Source organism: Anolis carolinensis, unplaced genomic scaffold, assembly GCF_035594765.1.
Source record: "Anolis carolinensis isolate JA03-04 unplaced genomic scaffold, rAnoCar3.1.pri scaffold_10, whole genome shotgun sequence".
In the NCBI taxonomy this organism is placed as follows: domain Eukaryota; kingdom Metazoa; phylum Chordata; class Lepidosauria; order Squamata; family Dactyloidae; genus Anolis; species Anolis carolinensis.
Genome location: NW_026943821.1, coordinates 23854804 through 23875746, shown reverse-complemented (window position 1 = coordinate 23875746; position 20943 = coordinate 23854804).

The following is a 20943-nucleotide window of genomic DNA, read 5'->3' as shown; positions in this document are numbered from 1 at the left end:
CAGGTGCAAGGTTTCCAGATCTGCCTGGGAAGTATCTGGCTGAGAGGAATCCAGTTCAGACTGGGAAGGTAAAAAACCCAAGTTTTCATCTTCATCAGGGATTACAATGTCCTGAGCAGGACTACAAGGCCCATGGTTCATCACAAGGTTAAATGTTTTTGAATATTTACATAAAGCTCAAATTTAAGATAAGACTGTCCAACTCTGATCCAATCATTATTCTCTCATTCTTCAATGTAAATGTGCTTATGTGTCCTTTTAATAATAATAGAGTAAAATAATACATATTATTATTATTATTATTATTATTATTATTATTATTATTATTATTATTATTATTACAGGAAAATAATACATGTAGTAATAAATAGAGTAAAATAATAAATATAATAATAATAAGATCAGAGTGACATAATAAATGTATTAATAATAATAAAAATAGAGTAAAATAAATGTAATAGTAGCAACAATAGTAGAGAAAAATAATAAATGTAATAATACCAATAATAATAGAGAAAAATAATAAATGTACCATATATTCTCGAGTATAAGCTGACCCAAATATAAGCCAACTAGGATCCTTACCCGAGTATAAACCGAGGGGGGGGGGGGGGCTTTTTCAGTCTTAAAAAAAGGCCTGAAAAACTAGGTTTATACTCGAGTATAAACAATATTTTGTATTAGGATAGGTGAGTAAGATTACGATACAGGTGAACATTTGGAATTTTTTGGGGAGAAATAACAATATTTGTATCTGAAGGAATGCAATCTGCTGCATCTTACTATATAGTGGAACAGACCTCTGTTGTTCACAGCAGCTGCCTCCCATTGTTGCAGAATAAATAAATATTATAAAATAATATTATAAATCCCTTATAAATCCCTCTTTCTACTTCCTTCCTAAGGAGAAGCCTAAGTAAGGGAGAGAAAAGGCTGTGGCAGCGGCGGGATCACACATGTGCGAGCTTGAGAGGCGAGAAGAGGACATATTGCTACTTGCAAACAACACAAATATATATTGTCAAAGGCTTTCATGGCCAGGATCACAGGGTTGTTGTATGTTTTCTGGGCTGTCTGGCCATGTTCCAGAAGTATTCTCTCCTGACGTTTCGCCCACATCTATGGCAGGCATCCTCAGAGGTGGCAGGCATCACCTCACAACCTCTGAGGATGCCTGCCATAGATGTGGGCAAAACTGTCAGAGCGCGCGGTTTGGATAAACACACATGCAGCGGAAGATCAACGAAGAATCACTGGCACCAATAAAGAAGCTGAAGCCTGTTTGGCTATCTACAAAAGGTTTACTAACAAACGGAAAACTCTCAAGACGATATATACAAACAGAGTGCAGAGAGGCAGAGAGAGCAGAGAACAGAGAACGAACAGATAACACAAGAAGCTATTTATAACCACCTCTGCTGTCTGATGCAATACACAGTTAACTCTTTACACACTCGCATAGTGGACAGCAGACAGTGCATGATGCAATCTCCAGCTCACATTGCATCACTATAACTCAATTACATTTAAACAACTCTATATACAATCATTCCCACATACTTCTATGGAACATGGCCAGACAGCCCGGAAAACATACAACAACCCAACACAAATATAGTGTCCCTACTTCGTGGATTTTCAGTTCCTGGAACGTAACCCCTACGATAAGTGAGGGAATGATGTATCCAAAAATTGAGCCCACTCTTTAAATACAAAAAGCCAAGATAAATCCTGCAGTGAAGATCTCCTTCTCCACGATAGATGCAGAACTTGGACATGACTCATGGTGATATAAGCAGAACCTGGCCTTGGTGTTCAATGTTATCTGATCTTTACTGACAGATGGAAAGTTGAGGGACAACACCAAACTTTATCTCTTGTACCTTTCAAGTCAAATCTCTACGCCGTTGGATGACAGAGACAGACAGTCATAAGAAAGTGAAGTTGCTGTCACTTCATCAGCTCCCACCCTCCGGGTGATGGATTAGGGGCTGGTGACGGATAGCTTCCATTCGCATTCTCCATTACATCTTTTCAATGTAATATTAATATCCTGGAAGGAGCGTTGCGTCTTTTGTGACCTTGATGGCTTCGGGATTGTTCCTTTGGCAAGCAAAAAAGGCCCGGAGCAGCTGAGATGAGCTACAGGCCGGAGGATCAGAAAGCAGGCTTTAAATCAAGGTTGGCGCTCAGTGACTGCCTTGAACGGAATAAGAATGCTTCGCCGAATCAGACTCGGATCCCTCTCGTCTGGTGCTCATTTCCATTAGGCATGAGCTACATACTTCTGACTTTCAAGCACAGCATAAAACACTAGTAGCCAGCACTTTCTGTCCCTATTATTCACATATATATATTCAGATATTCAGAATTGTCTTGTCCTGAATATAAAAAAGGATCTTTCCCTATCATGACTGCTAAGCACAATGAGAACTTGGGGGAAAATATTCTCTTTTTTCAATTATAGATTGAAGAGCATGCTGATGGGAGATGTAGTTCAAAAAGGAACTTTCCTAAGCCCTGATCATACATGGAAGCAAGTGATTCCCATGTTAGAGATTATTTTATTATGACACAGCAAGCAAGATAGATATGCTGGATTTCATATCGCAAAATCACAAGTCGAACACTTCCCAAGTGTCTAGGACTGTGTCATGTATTTTCGGATGATGCGCGCAGATCCCAGTAGGGTGGCCTTTTGCAGCTGGCAGATCGTAATTTTGTCAATGTCTATTGTTTCCAAATGCCGGCTGAGATCTTTTGGCATGGCACCCAATGTGCCCATCACCACCGGGACCACCTGTACTGGTTTCTGCCAGAGTCTTTGAAATTCAATCTTGAGGTCTTGATAGCGGCTGAGTTTTTCCTGTTGTTTTTCATCAATTTGACTGTCACCTGGGATGGCAACATCAATGATCCAAACCTTTTTCTTTTCCACAACTGTGATGTCTGGTGTGTTGTGTTCCAGAACTTTGTCAGTCTGGATTCGGAAGTCCCACAGTATCCTTGCATGCTCATTTTCCAATACTTTTGCAGGTTTGTGATCCCACCAGTTCTTTGCTGCTGGGAGGTGATACTTGAGGCATAAGTTCCAATGGATCATTTGGGCCACATAGTTGTGCCTCTGTTTGTAGTCTGTCTGTGCAATTTTCTTACAGCAGCTGAGGATTTGATCAATGGTTTCGTTGGTTTCCTTGCACAGTCTGCATTTTGGGTCATCAGCTGATTTTTCGATCTTGGCCTGAATTGCCTTTGTCCTGATGGCTTGCTCCTGGGCTGCAAGGGTCAGGCCTTCTGTCTCCTTCTTCAGGGTCCCATTCGTGAGCCAGAGCCAGGTCTTCTCCTTATCAGCTTTTCCTTCAATTTTGTCAAGTAACTTTCCATGCAATTATTATTATTATTATTATTATTATTATTATTATTATTATTATTATTATTTCCCAAAGTGTGCTGAGACCTCACCAAGCTACAAATCCCAGGATTTTATAGCATCAAGCCACAGGAGTTAAAGTGATGTCAAACTGTAGATGCAGCCACAGTTACCTGTCCTAAAAAAAAAATGCTTAGAGGAGTGTCCAATTTTTGCAGGTGGATTTCCAAAGTGCTGGCAAACCTGTAGAAATAAGCTGTGTTTGCTTTGAATCCCTTAAATGCAATTACCATCAAATGGAACCGGGGTCCAAAGAGTTCAGACATCTGCTACTCCTGTTGAATGTACAATTAACAAACTAATCGGAGGCTGTGATAATTGATGTCGCTTCATACCAAATCCACGATAACAAAGGTAGCCGCTGAGATCTCTCTCATCCTGCCAAAGACAGGGAACTGGGAAATTTAATCGTATCAATGCAGGGGGTCAGACACTCGGAAGCCATTTCCATATTTATTGACAAATTTAATTTACACCCGGAATTTTCACTTGGACAGGCACATATTTTAATTGCAAAACGCATTTCTCTTTAGCAGTGTGCAAATGTTTCCCCCTTTTATGTCAGGCTCCCCCTCCTTTAAACAAAAGAAAGTAGGGAAAGAAAAAAAAGATACTAAGTTATTTCCTTGCCTTAAATTGTTTGTTCCAAAGATTTCATTTGAAAATATTCATATAGTAGTAGGTCCTTCGTATCCCCCAGGGTTTGATTACACAAATCCACGGATGCACGCATTTGGTTACATACAGTTACAGAGTGAAAAGATGCCGCTTTTTAAAATAGCAAAAACAAGATTTGCTTTTGGGAATCTGTTTTGGGGAGGAATACTTTCAAGCTGTGGATAGTTGAATCAATGGATACAGAATCGATGGATATGGAGGATCAACTATATTTAATAATGAGGGTTAACTCTGTGTCACAAACAAGCCTCAAAGGAAAATGGAATGATTAATTTGTTGGGAAAGAGTTGTAGAAATGTTCTTTAGAGGAGTCAAGTCTGATGGCGTTGATGTCAAGGAGAAACTGCATCAGCATTGGGTTTAAGTCTGAACTTTATATGAGACAGTGAATGCAGAGAATAATATTGTCAGGATCACCGTAGCAGCCTGGAACTGGCTGCTTTGGTTCTCTGCCATAAAGAAGGGAGGTGGAGGGATGGGAAGCTGGGTGCAAAGTAGTGTATATAAGACATCTGTTTTGTGAGGGAAATAGAAATTGCAGTTAACAGGCACAGTGTTTGGCCACTTGGGGATGAATGGGAATTGGGCTGTAATATTACAAAGTATTTGAGTGGGAAATCTTTAGAACTGTTATTCAGTGACTACGGAAAGATGGAATAAATCATTTACTTACAGCATATTGTTGTTGTGAGCTTGATTTCAACCATAGCAGTAAAAGCTGTTCAGAAACCTGTTCAGAAACCTGACAGAAACCTGACATATCTCTCTGTAGCCAAAGATGGCAGGTGCAGAGAAATGCAGTTCAATAATACCTTGAGGACCACACTTTCTACTTTCCTGTTCTAGAATGACAGAAAATAAATATGCATCATCAGCTATGTACCTCTTTGTTATAGCTCAGAGCCCAATGTCTTTGCAGGTGCCTGAAGTTGTGCTTCCAGAGGAACAACTAATTGGGGAACATTCCGATGTTAACTCAAAGCTGGATTCACCAAATGGAGTTGTGGTAGGGGAGGATGTGTCTTTTGATCGCAGATAATCTATCTCACAGGATAGGAGTCAAAGGGAAGTTCTGAGAAGAAGTAAACATTTGGCTCTCAAGCGCTGTAATTAATAAACTTTCCCATGTGAAGCTGTGATTGCCCTGGATTTCATTGAGCGGTAGCCTTGAGTTTTCCTTAAAGGGACCTCGCTCCTTGTTTACGTTGCGGTGTCAACATTGCCATTCTTGGGAGAAGCATCCTGTCTCTTGATCCTTGCCTTGTTCCCATGCTGTTTCCAGGATACCCAGTTGGAGTTTGTGCCTTGTTACTCCTGAGTATACCTCGCCTTGTTACTCTGGTTTCCCTGCTTTCCAAGGAATACTTTCCAGGTGGATTACAGTTGTCATTTTTCTGCATCTTTTCCCTGATTCCTGCAACTCCTGGCTGCTCACTGACATTGACTCTTCGTTGGAGTTCTGTTTGTGGATTATAACTTTGAAAGACTTTGAAGAACTATCTTTTGAACTATTGTGAACATTATATTATGGACTACTGAATCAATTGACTCTTTCCGCTGTTTTCTTGCATATATATATATATATATATATATATATATATATATATATATCCCTCAATAAACTGTTTTGCTTGAATGCCTGGCCCCAGTATGGTTTTCAGAATGCTCACGTATCTTTGGGGTGCAACACTCTTCTTCACTCTATAGACACATAATAAAACTGATGGAATGTGCCTTTCTACCAGCGCATTTAGGTGGATACAGAACATTGAAGTTTGAGTGTTGGACAAGGATCCTTTAAGACCAGGGTTTGAATCCCCTGGAAACTCCTTGGATGATCTTCTCTCGGCTCCAGAAGAAGACAAAGGTAAAACTCCTCTGAATTCAGAAAAAATGAAACTGATGTAGTATAGTGCAGTGAGTGCTGAACTCGAATTCCAGTACAAAAAAGTTCAAATCCCAGCTTAGCAATGGATTTGGAAACCCTCTGGGTGATCTTGGGCATGTCAATACTGTTCCAGACTATAAGGAAGCCAATAGCAAAGCCCTTCTGAATAAATCTTGCCTGAAAAAGCTAAGATAAGTCAGAACAACTTGAAGCTCTTGGAAGGAAAAACATTTAGGAACATTCTGGTGATAACCATGCCTGCTTTTGTGAAAGGTGTTCGGGGAGCAGCATATTCTCAGTTGCGTATAACTGATGCATGTGAAAAATAGCTCATCCTTAGTGCTCACATTGTACTTATCCATGTTCAAGTCTACATCAGTTACATAGAACGAAGGAAAGATGAAAATTAATAGGGACAACTGAGACAGTGTGCATGCTCCAATTCCATAATCATGTTTACAAATCATTCCATTTAAATTAGTATCACCAAAGTTAGGATGGGAAGAGTAGAGTGGAGGATAAATGAAATAATGGAACGCAATGGAGTTCTATCACTTCCTATAAAGCCTTTCTGCTTGTGAATCAGACCTAGATTTTGGGTCTAACAGTTCTAAGACATGACACCAGTAATGAGGGAACCAGGATTGATTTCAGCCAGAGAAATCAAGCCGATCAAATCGTTATCATGAAAAAGAATTATTCATGTATACACCCATTCTCCAGTCTCAATAATGCTTCTTAGCAGGGGGTTGGACTAGATGGCCCATGTGGTCTCTTCCAACTCTACTATTCTATGATTCTATGATTCTATGCTCTCTCACACACATCCATACACACACACACACACACACACACACACACACACACACATATATACACAGTTAGTAACCAGCTGCAATAAATCACTACTGATCATGAGTTCAAAGCCCGGGTTGGGTTAAGCCCCCGACCATTAAATAGCCCGGCTTGCTGTTGGCCTATGCAGCCCTGAAAGACAGTTGCATCTGTCAAGTAGTTAAATTTAGGTACGCTTTATGCAGGAGGCTAATTTGACTAATTTACGACACCATAAAACTGCCAGCAAAACACGAGGAAAGGAATGAGGAAGTACAGTCACTAGTGGACAGTGAAGCAACAGCTCCCCCTGTGGCTGGAATCGTGAAGCTGGAAATATGTTAAATGCCTCTGTGTCTGTCTATACTGTATGTTGTTTGTCTGTTGGCATTGAATGTTTTCCATATATGTGTTCATTGTAATCCCTTCGGGGTGAGAAGGGCAGAATAGAAATACTGTAAATAAATAAAATAAATAAATAGTTCTCTCTCACCTGAATATTCCGAAGCACTTTTCAGATGGCCATTAATTCAAGCCCTTCAGGCCTAACACAAGCTGTGAAACGCCTTGTTGACAAGGTAGTCTTGAATCAATAAATAGATAGATATAGCCAAGAACTATGGGCGGAACAGGAGAGAAAGCCAAGATCGAATTTTTCTTTTATAGCAAACTATCGTGAGCTGTGAAAAGGCCGCTTGCAGCCCACCTGCGCTTAACCCTTCCTGCTCTGAATCCTCCTCTCCGTCTGTTGACCTACAAAGTCTATCTATATATATAAAAGGGTAATGAAATTTCGGCCTAGGACAAAACAACAAAACTACACATCCCAGAAACACTAAACTTGGCAGCACAACCCCTCATCCATGCCTCATCCATGCCCCTCATCCATGCTTCATACAAAAAAAATAAAAGAAAAATAAAATCCTAATTAGAGAGAGAAATAATTATTTTGATCCAATTGCTGCAAGTTAGAAGGCTACGCTCCACCCACTTGGTCTCCTAGCAACCCACTCAGCCCAGGGGACAGGCAGAGTTAGGCCTCAGGCCTCTTCCACACTGCCTATAAAATACAGATTATCTGATTTTAACTGGATTACAGTTTATGGCAGTGTAGACTCAAGGCCCTTCCACATAGCTATATAACCCATTTATAATCTTATATTATCTGCTTTGAACTGGGTTATCTTGACTCCACACTGCCATATAATCCACTTCAGTGTGCATTTTATACAGCTGTGTAGAAGGGGCCTCATATAATCCAGTTCTAAGCAGATAATATAAGATTATAAATATAATATGTAATAATTACTGTGATATAATAATACAGAACAATATCATCTCTAAAATCAGGACAGTTAATAAAGAGCAACACTCTGAAAGCATAAGCCACAGCAACGCGTGGCCGGGCAAAGCTAGTACAAAATAAAACTGCTAGTGCATAAAACAACAATTTAAACTCAGAACAATACTCAACAACCTATAGTGTGTTGTCGAAAGCTTTCGTGGCTGGGATCACAGGGTTGTTGTATGTTTTCTGGTCAGTCTGGACATGTTCCAGAATCATTCTCTCCTGACATTTCGGTCACATCTATGGCAGGCATTATACCTCACAACCTCTGAGGATGCCTGCCATAGATGTGGGCGAAACATCAGGAGAGAATGCTTCTGGAACATGGCTATACAGCCCGGAAAACACACAACAACCTATAGTGTCACCTGTCATAAAGACATGATCAACTGTAAACAAGAAGAATGGAAAGGGCCAGACCTGTTACAGGAAATGCCCTTGAGCTCGACAATGTTGGGTCTTCAATCTGTACAAGGCTGATAACTCCAAGGCCAGTCAACAGGGATTCTGTGGCAGACAGATTAACCAGGAGCAGGTTCTCTGAGGACACCGTGTTTTTGAAAATCGCAGATGTAACCTATTCCCCGGCAGTTAAATGCTTTTCCTGTTAGTTTTTCAGGGACAATTTCAGGGTTGTGCTTCTTTTTTTCTCATTTGCTATTCACACACATTTGTTCTGTCACATTGGGCCATTAATCTCTTCCTCGACTCGCGGACGTTTCTTTTCTTCCTGCTGTTCCACACCCAGCCATCAAAGAGACAACTAAATGAATTCTGATATGTAACTAATAGTAGGTGTTAAGGTTACCTGATAATTGCTTTCTTGGTAAAATACATAACGTCCATCCCTCAGGCACTTAAAGGGAATGCTCTCGCTACAAAACAGGTTGGCGGGTTTTTCTAACCATCTAAAAAGTGCTCTGAACCTGTCCTAAAAATTCAGTTTTGGAGAAGGGCAAAGGGATGTTGTTTCTAAATGTAATACCTTCTTTCTTCCTTCCTTCCTTCCTTCCTTCCTTCCTTCCTTCCTTTCTTTCTTTCTTTCTTTCTTTCTTTCTTTCTTTCTTTCTTTCTTTCTTTCTTTCCTTCCTTCTTTCTGGCAACAGCTTAAATATATGAAAGGCACCATATTCCACCTGCTCTTGTAAATGTAAAGTCAGTTCTGGTAAATACTTGGATAGGAGACCACCAACAAACTTGGATAGGAGACCACCAACTGCTCTGGTAAGTACTTGGATAGGAGCCCACCAACAAACTTGGATAGGAGCCCACCAACAAACTTGGATAGGAGCCCACCAACAAACTTGGATAGGAGCCCACCAACAAACTTGGATAGGAGACCACCAACAGCTCTGGTAAGTACTTGGATGGAGACCACCAACAAACTTGGATAGGAGACCACCAACAGCCCTGGTAAGTACTTGGATGGAGACCACCAACAAACTTGGATAGGAGACCACCAACAGCTCTGGTAAGTACTTGGAGACCACCAACAAACTTGGATAGGAGACTACCAACAAACTTGGATAGGAGACTACCAACAAACTTGGATAGGAGACCACCAACAAACTTGGATAGGAGACTACCAACAAACTTGGATAGGAGACCACCAACAAACTTGGATAGGAGACTACCAACAAACTTGGATAGGAGACTACCAACAAACTTGGATAGGAGACCACCAACAGCTCTGGTAAGTACTTGGATAGGAAACCACCAACAAACTTGGATAGGAGACCACCAACAAATTTCAGGTGCTTTTGGCTACATTTCAACAGTAGGAATTGGCAAAACCAAAAGTGAGGATTCCTTGCCTCAGGAATCCTCACTGTTGACTTGCCTGTTGACCATAGGTCAACAGGCGACACTTGCTAGACTGGATCTTAATTTATTTTCCCCAAATATTGCAGGCTAGAACTTCCAGAGCATGGGAAAAGGACCGTCACCCAGAATTTCACAGCCAGCATAGGACAAAGAATCACCCAGAAGTACTGCTAAAGAATATCCAGTGCTGCGGACTCCATTTCAGAGTAAGATATTGACAAAACCAGCTCTGAGTATTCCTTGCCTTAGAAAACCTTACAAAATTAAGAGAGTTGCCATGAATTGACAGGTGGCTTGAAGACATATGCATAGACAACTGAGCAATAAGCAGAAGATACAATACATGGCTCATTGTCGCTTCATTGCCACTTCCAAAGAATGCACGTCAGGATGTTCATCGCTGGATTTATACTTTAGAATGACCTGGAACTAACCGATAGTCTTCAACATTAATTGTCTGTCTTAGCAAACTCTTCACTTATTCCATTCCTGCTAAAAGAACGGATAATTTCAGATATTTCCTTCTCACTGGGTTCCAGGAGGAGACATGAAAGTAGGTTGGTGATCAAGCAACAAAGTCTTGTCCTGACTGCAGTTCTCCAGAGAAATCAGAGGTGCATCTATACTGTAGAATGAATGCAGTTTGACACTAATGTCCTTACTATGTTCTCTTGTTGAACAGCTCCTACGGTCAGGAAGTTCTTCCTAATGTTCAAGTGGAGTCTCCTTCCCTGTAATTGAAATCCATAGCTCCATTGAGTCCTAGTCTCCAGGGCAGCAGAAAACAAGATCTGCTTCCTCTTCCTTTTGACAACCTTTCAGATATTTATACGTAATTCTCATGTCTCCTCTCAACCTTCTCTTCAAAGGCTAAATATCTTTAAGATGTTCCTCAGAGGGATTCATGATCTCCAGATTTTTGACCATTTCAGTTGCTTTCCTCTGGACACCTTCCAGCTTGTCAATATCTCTCTTAAATGTTGGTGTCCAGAATTGGACACGTGATTTATTTATACACTAGCTGTGCCCGGCCACGTGTTGCTGTGGGGTTGTCTGGTGGTGTTGGTGAGAAATTGTTGAGGTAGTGGTGGTATTGAATGTCTATTGTATGGTTGTCTATGTTTAGTATGCACACTGAAGTGGATTATATGGCAGTGTGGAGTCAAGATAATCCAGTTCAAAGCAGATAATATAAGATTCTAAATGGGTTATATAGATGTGGAAGGGCCTTGAGTCTACACTGCCATATAATCCAGTTCAAATCTGATAATCTGTGGAAGAGGCCTAAGTGAGGCCTAACTCTGCCTGTGCCCTGGGCTGAGTGGGTTGCTAGGAGACTAAGTGGGTGGAGCTTAGCCTTCAAACTGGCAGCAGTTGGATAAAAACTATTATTCCTCTCCCTGTAATTAGGACTTTATTTTTCTTTTCTTTTTGTTGTATCAACCTAGAGCTGTGAATGATGGGTTCTGTTGTCAAATTTTTGTAGTTTTGTAGTTTTGTCCGCTGCCCTGATGCCGTCATTCTTTTATATATATAGATATAATATCTAATTTCACCCATTTGAACTGAAATTTGGTTATACAGTAGAGTCTCACTTATCCAAGCTAAACGGGCCGGCAGAAGCTTGGATAAGCGAATATCTTGGATAATAAAGAGGGAATAAGGAAAAGCCTATTAAACATCAAATTAGGTTATGATTTTACAAATTAAGCACCAAAACATCATGTATAACAAACAAATTATACAGAAAAAGTAGTTCAATACGCAGTAATGTTATGTTGTAATTACTGTATTTATGATTTTAGCACCAAAATATCACGATATATTGAAAACATTGACTACAAAAATGGCTTGGATAATCCAGAGGCTTGGATAAGCGAGGCTTGGATAAGTGAGACTCTACTGTACTTAAAGATATATTCATGATCGAGTTTTGGATTGATACTTGAATAATAATAATAATAATAATAATAATAATAATAATAATAATAATAATAAATGTACCATATATTCTCGAGTATAAGCTGACCCAAATATAATAATAGATACAGGAAAACAATGCAAGTAATAATAAATACAGTAAAATAATAAATGCAATAATAATAATATCTGAGTGAAATAATAAATGTATTATTAATAATAATAATAAAAATAGAATAAAATAAATGTAATAGTAGCAACAATAACAGAAAAATAATAATAAATGTAATAATAACAATAATAATTGCAAAAAATAATAAATGTACCATCTATTCTCGAGTATAAGCTGACCCAAATATAAGCCAACCAGGACACTCACCCGAGTATAAGCCGAGCGGGGCTTTTTCAGTCTTAAAAAAAGGGCTGAAAAATTAGGCTTATACTCGAGTATATATTATATATGTTTACCTTAGAAGTGTTTATTTTAGGCTGGAAGGAGAAGTGTTAATAAATATATTAAACAAAGTCTATTTTTATGGCACCTGCTAAATTTACATTTGACACCAATATCAATATTTTTTTTAAATGAAATCCATAAATAGCTGGTTGCCTTGACAGTTTGGAGCGGCAGTGTGCAAATAACTTTGCATTAACTCCCATCCACCCGTCCTTACCTTCATTATCGGCTCTTCTTTTCCTACATACAGCTCAGCTTCGGTTGCAAACTGCTGAGGGCAAGGACCTGTCTTATTCTTTAAATTTCTCTACATAATGCCATATATAACAGCAGATAGCAGCCACGGTAACAGCCACAAGAATAAAGATGGAAAAGAAGGATAATGTTAACAGAGGTTTGAGAAATAGCAGAAGAGCTTTGTCGAGATCGGGAAAAGGACAACCGATCTTATACACATAAGAACATTTTTTTACGAATGTGATTGTACTTTGTGGCCATCTGCAAAACTCCACAAATATGCCAATCTCACATGAGCTTAAAACGTAGAGTTGGGCACCTTAAATCACTTAGATTAAACTACGTATTGAGTCGCCATTCAAGAATTTATTTATTTATTCACAGTATTTATATTCTGCCATTTTCACTCCAAAGGGGACTCAAGGCGGATTACAATGCACATAGACATGGCAAACATTCAGTGCCATTATCAGACATGCCACATATACAGACAGACATAGAGGCTATTTAATATTTTTCCAGCTTCCGACTTCATGAGGATATGCTCGATTCCAGCCACAAGGGGGAGCTGCCTCTTCATCATGTACTGTGACACCAAGTCCTTTTGATGGTAGTACTTCCTCATGTTCTTTATGCACGTTGTCAGCAGTTTTAAGTTAAATTAACCTCCACACATTAAGTATCTGACACTACTAGCACTTTCTTTGGCCCAGTTCCTTTTAGGAGCCAACCCAGGATTTTATCAAAGTATGTTTATTTTATGTGACCTTATTAGTTTTATGGTTTGTTTTGTTGTTGATTGATTTGTTTTATTGTTGTGTTTTTACATTGTCTGTTTAGCCTGGGCTTGGCCCCATGTAAGCCGCCCCGAGTCACTTCGGGGAGATGGGGCGGGGTATAAAAATAAAATAAAATAATAATAATAATAATAATAATAATAATTATTATTATTATTATTATTATTATTAAGCAGTACCTAGAATTTTCTACTTACAAACACATCTGCTTTCGAGCTGCTTAGGTCAATAGCAAGCTAGGCTATTAATGGTTGGAAGCTTTAACCCCGACCCAGGCTTCGAACCAATGATTTTGGACTGAAAACAGTTCTGGGTCCTAGTAGATCTTTCAGGCAAAATTATTGTTTGTTGATTGTCCTGTCCCACCTGGGATATAGTAGGGCTGATATTATACCCAACAGTAGGAGACCTTAAGATAAGGCAGGTTACACAGTTCAGTGCCATTCAACTACATTATATGAGTCTTAAAAAGCAGTGTAAATTGAGCCCCACGTTCAAAAATCAGGATGCCTTTCAGTACCAGCTTCAAAGTAACATGAACACCTAGTTCTTGAGGGACATCCCATCTAGCTGGGAATTGTTGGAATAGGTTGCTGGGCTGAGTATTTTTTTTATGTGACCTTGCACCACTTTTTTCATGCCATGTACTACTTTGTGAACTGTAATGTTCTATTTTTAATTTTAGTTTTATTTAACTAATTTACGATACCATAAAAACTCCCAGCAGCGTGCGGAAGAATGAGGAAGTACTCCGTCAAGGACTCGGTGTCACAAGTGGACGATGAAGCGGCAGCTCCCCCTGTGGCCAGAATCAAGCATACCCTCATGAAGCCAGAAACTGGAAAATGTTAAATTGCCTCTGTGTCTGTCTGTCTGTCTATATGTCGTATGTCTAATGGCATTGTGATTCGCCCTGAGTCCCCTTCGGGGTGAGAAAGGTGGAATATAAATACTGTAAATAAATAAATAAATACTTCAAAAGGAGGAAAACAGCTGGGAGAACCATGAAAACATATCAGTCAGGAGATAAATCTAACCCTATTATCCTATGTCTTTTTGCTCCAAACTATCCCTCTCCTGAAAAGCTCCAGATTCCATAAATGGAAGCATCTCTACAAAAGTAGAACCGTAACGTTGTAATTCTCTCGTATGAATGGATCTCAGAGGGATTGATGGTTGCTCCCACTGCTTCAAGCCATGACCTCCTTGTTGGCAGATGAAACAGCGGCCGAGCAACGACACGCTCGGTCTTTAGCAAGAGACGTCCTCAGTGCAAAGAATGGGAATGAGACAATGAGCCCTTTGAAGGAACAGGCTTTGTCAGGCCACAAGGCTTTGAACGGAGAGGTGGAAGGAAATAGGGGAGCTTATTTTGGGAACAGAACAATAAGCCAGCACATAGAGCTACAAGAGTTTCTATCCAACATAAAAGAAGTATGGGTCATTTCACTTGTCCTCTTCCTAGTTCAGGGATCCCCAAACTTTTAAAACTGGGGGCCAGTTCATGATCCCTCAGACCGTTGGAGGGCCAGACTATAGCTATCCACTGAATAATAATAATAATAATAATAATAATAATAATAATAATAATAATAATAATAATAATGGAAACCAACTAAACCATTGATCATATCCTCAGCTGCTGTAAGAAAATCGCACAGACAGACTACAAACAGAGGCACAACTATGTGGCCCAAATGATTCATTGGAACTTATGCCTCAAGTACCACCTCCCAGCAGCAAAGAACTGATGGGATCACAAACCTGCAAAAGAATTGGAAAATGAGCACGCAAAGATACTGTGGGACTTCCAAATCCAGACTGACAAGGTTCTGGAACACAACACACCAGATATCATAGTTGTGGAAAAGAAAAAGGTTTGGAACATTGATGCTGCCATCCCAGGTGACAGCCGGATTGACGAAAAACAACAGGAAAAACTCAGCCGCTATCAGGACCTCAAGATTGAGCTTCAAAGACTCTGGCAGAAACCAGTGCAGGTGGTCCCGGTGGTGATGGGCACACTGGGTGCCGTGCCAAAAGATCTCAGCCGGCATTTGGAAACAATAGGCATTGACAAAATCACGATCTGCCAACTGCAAAAGGCCACCCTACTGGGATCTGCACACATCATCCGAAAATACATCACACAGTCCTAGACACTTGGGAAGTGTTCGACTTGTGATTTTGTGATACGAAATCCAGCATTTCTATCTTGTTTGCTGTGTCATACAATAAAATAATAATAATAATAATAATAATAATAATAATAATAATAATAATAATTAGCCCAACCCCCTTCTGCCTTTGTGCACCAAAAGCACAAGTAAAACACCCCTGACAGATTGCCACCCAGCCTCAATGTTAATTATATATATATATATATATATATATATATATATATATATATATATATATATACACACACACACACACACACACACACACACACACACACACACACACATACATATATATAAATTTCCGTTTTGGGCCAGATTTGGGGAGGACGGACCAAGGATGATGAGACTTCCAGTTCCTTCACTCAACTCTTGAGACCACTGCAACTGCCACTAATGACAGAACTCAACCAAACTTGGCACACATATCCCAAATGACACACTCCATACACTGCTGCAGTTTGGGGGAGTATGGACCAAGGATTATGGGATTTGCAGTACCTTCATCCGATTCGCCTCTCACAGAACATTGCGACCCCCACAAAGGATACAACAGGACCACACTTGGAACACAGATGCAATTTGGCCCACTTTACTCCCTGGTGTGGTGTGGGGAGGGATGGACCATGGATGATGGGACTTGCTGCACCTTCACTCACTTCCTGAGACCACTGCGACCCACACCAGTGACTGATCAACACCAAACTTGGCACAAAGAGAACCAATGAGCCACTCTACATCCTGGTGCCCTTTTGGAGGAGGATGTACCATGGACGATGGGATTTGCAGTATCTTCACTCACTTCCCGAGACCACTGCGACCACCAATGTCTGATCAAGACCAAACTTGACACATACAGCCCCCATGACTTTACATCCTGGCGGTGTTTGGAGGGAGATAGACCATGGACAATGGGACTTGCATGTGGGAGTTGTAATTCCCCGTACTCTCTGAACCCCACTGACATTGGATCTAGACTACACATTGAAGACAGGCGAACAATGCCTTTCTCAAATGACCCGGGCACCGCTGGGTCCCAAGCTAGTAATAATAAAGAGGGTTGGAAGAGACCCCTTGGACCATTTAGCCCAACTCCTTTCCGCCTTTGTGCTGTGGGGGCCGGATAAATGGCTTCGATGGGCTGCATGTGGCCCGTGGGCTGTAGTTTGGGGACCCCTGACCAAGTTCAAGAAAAGGACAAGATGACAAAAGGCCACCTTGAGAAGACGGAAGGTTTGGAAGATGATGGCTGCAGTGGGAGGTAGCCATTCATAGGTACAATTCATAAATTATGGAGGAATTCACAATTCTGGAGATGATGGTGGACTTCGATCCTGCTTATCTTCAAACAGAAGCTTGAGCTGAAGCTGTTGAGAGTCCAGACCCATCTAGGAGGATATCTGCTTTCAACTCTGTATTCTAGTTGGGAATGTTCCCCTAACAGTTTTTGATTATTTTCTTACCCTCTCAGGATGAATTTAATATAGCAATGACTTTTCCCCACTTCTGCTATATTGCAAGACGTTTGTGGGATCTCTCCAATTTCTATTTTACTCCCCTATCTATCTCCTTATAGCTCCTCAGCTCTGGTTGTGCAGATTATATGGCTGTGAAAGGTGGGCTTGAAACTCATCATCTCCTCATCATACATTCTAATCAGGCCTCGCTCTCAAATGGGTACGCCTGCAGAGATGGGGAGGAAAAATGAAATACGTGTTTGTTGCATATAATACGACACTTTCTGTCGTATGCATCAGATGTTGGGCTGCATTTCCCTTCGCCACTGCCTATGGAGGCAAAGTGTGCAGAATATTCCAATCCAAATGTGTCGGGAGAAGCACACTTTCCATATAGTAGGCTGTCTGTCTCTCTTTCTATGTGTACATCCACACTATAGAATTAATACTGTTTCATGTGACTTTAATTTTATGTCGATGGTATGGAATTGTGGAAGCTGTAGTTTGGTAAGGTCTCAGGACTCTTGGACAGAGAAGGGTAAAGACTATATGAAACTACAGCTGCCCAAATTTCATAGCGTTGGACCATGGCAGTTAAAGTGGAGCCAAACTGTATGCACACAGCAGTGTAAATCAAGGTTTTCCAAACTATATCCCGCAGGCCAGATGTAGCCCTCCAAATTTATTTACCCCCACCCTAAAACTTTGAACTTGGTTGTCCTGAGTCTGAAATGCTTTGAAGACACACAACAAACAACAACAACAACAACATTTGGATTTCAAGACCATGAATATATCTGGAGATGACAGACCATAGTCTTCTTTGAGCTCATTTGCCGTATGCTTATCCCATGGATGATCATGAGTGCATGCATCTACGTTGTAGAATTAATGCAGTTTGACACCACTTTAACAACCATGGTTCAATGTTATGGAATCCTGGGAGGTGTTTTGCAAAAGTTTTCATTTTCTCTGCCAAAGGGTGCCTCACCCAATTACAATTTCCATGATTCCATAGCACTGATCTATCGCTGTTCAAGTGATGTCAAGCTGCATTATTTATTTATTATTTATTTATTACAATATTTATATCCCGCCCTTCTCACCCAACAGGGGACTCAGGGCGGCTTACAATAAAACGCATATAAAAAAATATATTTAGAAATTATTATTAACTTACATCAGTATTCATAAAACACATTATAAAATACAGGTAGGCATGTTCAGGTACAGGTAGGCTTTAATTCTTCAATGTCAGTGCAGCCTTTGTTCATTTACATTGGCTTATGGGTCTATGCCACCTAGATATCCTTGCATAGCCAGGCAAAACAGTTCTGCAAAGAGGTACTGGCTATTTTATTTATTTATTTTATTTACAGTATTTATATTCTGCCCTTCTCACCCCAAACAGGACTCAGGGTGGATTACAATGCACATATACATGGCTAACATTCAATGCCATTATTAGACAGAGACAGGCAATAGAGGCAATTTAATATTTTCCAGCTTCCGGCTTCATGAGGGTATGCTCAATTCTGGCAACAGAGGGAGCTGCTGCTTCATCAATCATTGTGACACCGAGTCCTTAATGGAGTACTTCCTCATTCTTCTGCGCACTGCTGGAAGTTTTTATGGTGTCGTAAATTAGTTAAATTAGCCTCCCCGCATTAAGCGGTAACCTGGATTCTCTACTCACAGCCACAACTGTTTTCGAGCTGCTTAGGTGGGCAGCAAGCTAGGCTATTAATGGTCAGGAGCTTAATCCAACCCGGGCTTTGAACCAGTGCCATTTCAGTCAGTAATGATTTATTGCTGCTGTAACACATAGTGCATTGCCCATAAAACACTTCCATTGTTATCACTGCTATTTACATTAGAGCAAGTTGCAAACAATTCTGGCCATAGGATCTCCAATCTAACATGGTCATTTGCTGGCTGGGTAGAAGATACAGGGACTTGTAGTTCGAAATACCAACACTACCTTTTACATGCTCTGGATGCATGAAAAAGATAGTTGCACATTCTCCAAAAGCCTGTTGCTGTGCTGAATTTGGACCCGACTATGATCCAAAATTGTGGCATTTACTTTCGTTCGTTAGACCCAAAATTGTGCCATTTACTTTCGTTTGTCCTGATAAGGAAATGGCAAAAAGATGGAAAAGATTGGAGCCCATTTTCTCGTATACAATAGGAGCTGCAGAGAAATATGTCAAGATGAAACCATAGATGGTAAATTTGCACCTGGGTGGCAGTAGAAACTTCGGAAAAGCTAGCTTCCTGCAACCACATTTTGCTTTGTCTGAAATATTTATATGCCATGGCTCAGTTCAAAAACTTTTTTTTAAAATCTCCCAGGATTTCTTACAAACAAATAATAAAACAGTAAATACAGCAAAGCGGAAAATGAACAGCAAAACGACAATGCAATCCAGCAGAACAGTTCAACGGCAAAATGCCACATCCAGTCAAGTCAATTTTTTTTTGCTACATGACTAATAGCCATTACAAACGGAATCTAGATAAAAACATAAAGAAGGAATACAACATAGGGCATAAATCATATTAATGCATCACCTGTACCGTTGACTGCAGTAGTGTTCGGAGTGACAGCATGGATATGTTTGCAGCCTTAGCAAATTGAGCTGACATGAAGCTACGGGGACAATAATGTAAAGAGCCCAGGCAAATAAAACAGTCTCTACCGCACACTAAAATGACATCAAAGTGGGTGCCTCAGTTCCTTGTACTGTTTTTCAAATCTTTAATGTATGTTAACGCAAATAGATTGAATGTTCCGTCTTCCTAATATATATTTGAGCAGAATGGATCCACCGCTCTGCCTGTGACTGGGGGACAGAGACAGCGAAGGTGTGTGTTCAAAGCGAGGCTGTCTAGACTCATCTTCATTTCATTTCTTCTCGGCATCCAGGCTGACATATACTTTGTACATCTGCTGGGAGGGCTTGTTGACAATAGCAAGAAGGGACAGGCTATAGCAGCTCCTGAAAATTCACATTTCCTGTGTTTTCTGCAGTAATGAACAGGACCATACCAAGCGAGGCTCTCCTGGTTTCATCTTGACTTATTTAGTTAGATGTGAAGGACAGAGGCGGGATCTATTATGGTGCAGCATTTTGATCCAATGAGATTGTATACACCAGTGGTCCTCAACCTGGGGTCCCCAGATGTTTTTGGCCTACAACTCACAGAAATCCCAACCAGTTTACCAGCTGTTCAAGTTGAAGAGTTGGAAGGGACTACAAGGAACATCTAGCCCAACCTTCTGCCATGCAGAAATACACAACTTCAGCACTTTACTACGCTGTTTAAAGAATCTCAAAAAACGGAGAGCCCTAAATTTCAGACTTAGGGTTGACCTAAGTCCACCTGGTCTTTGGAGGTCTCTTTGCTTACTTATGACCTTATGAGATCTTCTAGATGGTTTTTGAAGGTCTCTTTGCTTATCTACGGCCTTATGAGATCATCTAGATGGCTTTTGGAGCTCACTTTCCTTACCTATGGTCCTATGAGACCATCTATATGGCCTTTGAGGGTTTCTTTCCTTACCTATGGTTTTATGAGATTGTCTAGATGGCCTTTGGGGGCCCATTTCCTTACCTATGGTCTTCTGATGGCCTTATGAGATCATCTAGATGGCCTTTGAGGGTACCTTTCCTTACCTATGGTTTTATGAGACCATCTAGATGGTCTTTGGAGTCTCTTTGCTTATTTATGACCTTATGAGATCATCTAGATGGTTTTTGAAGGTCTCTTTGCTTATCTACGGCCTTATGACACCATTTAGATGGCTTTTGGAGCTCACTTTCCTTACCTATGGTCCTATGAGACCATCTAGATGTCCTTTGAAGGTCCCTTTCCTTACCTATGTTTTT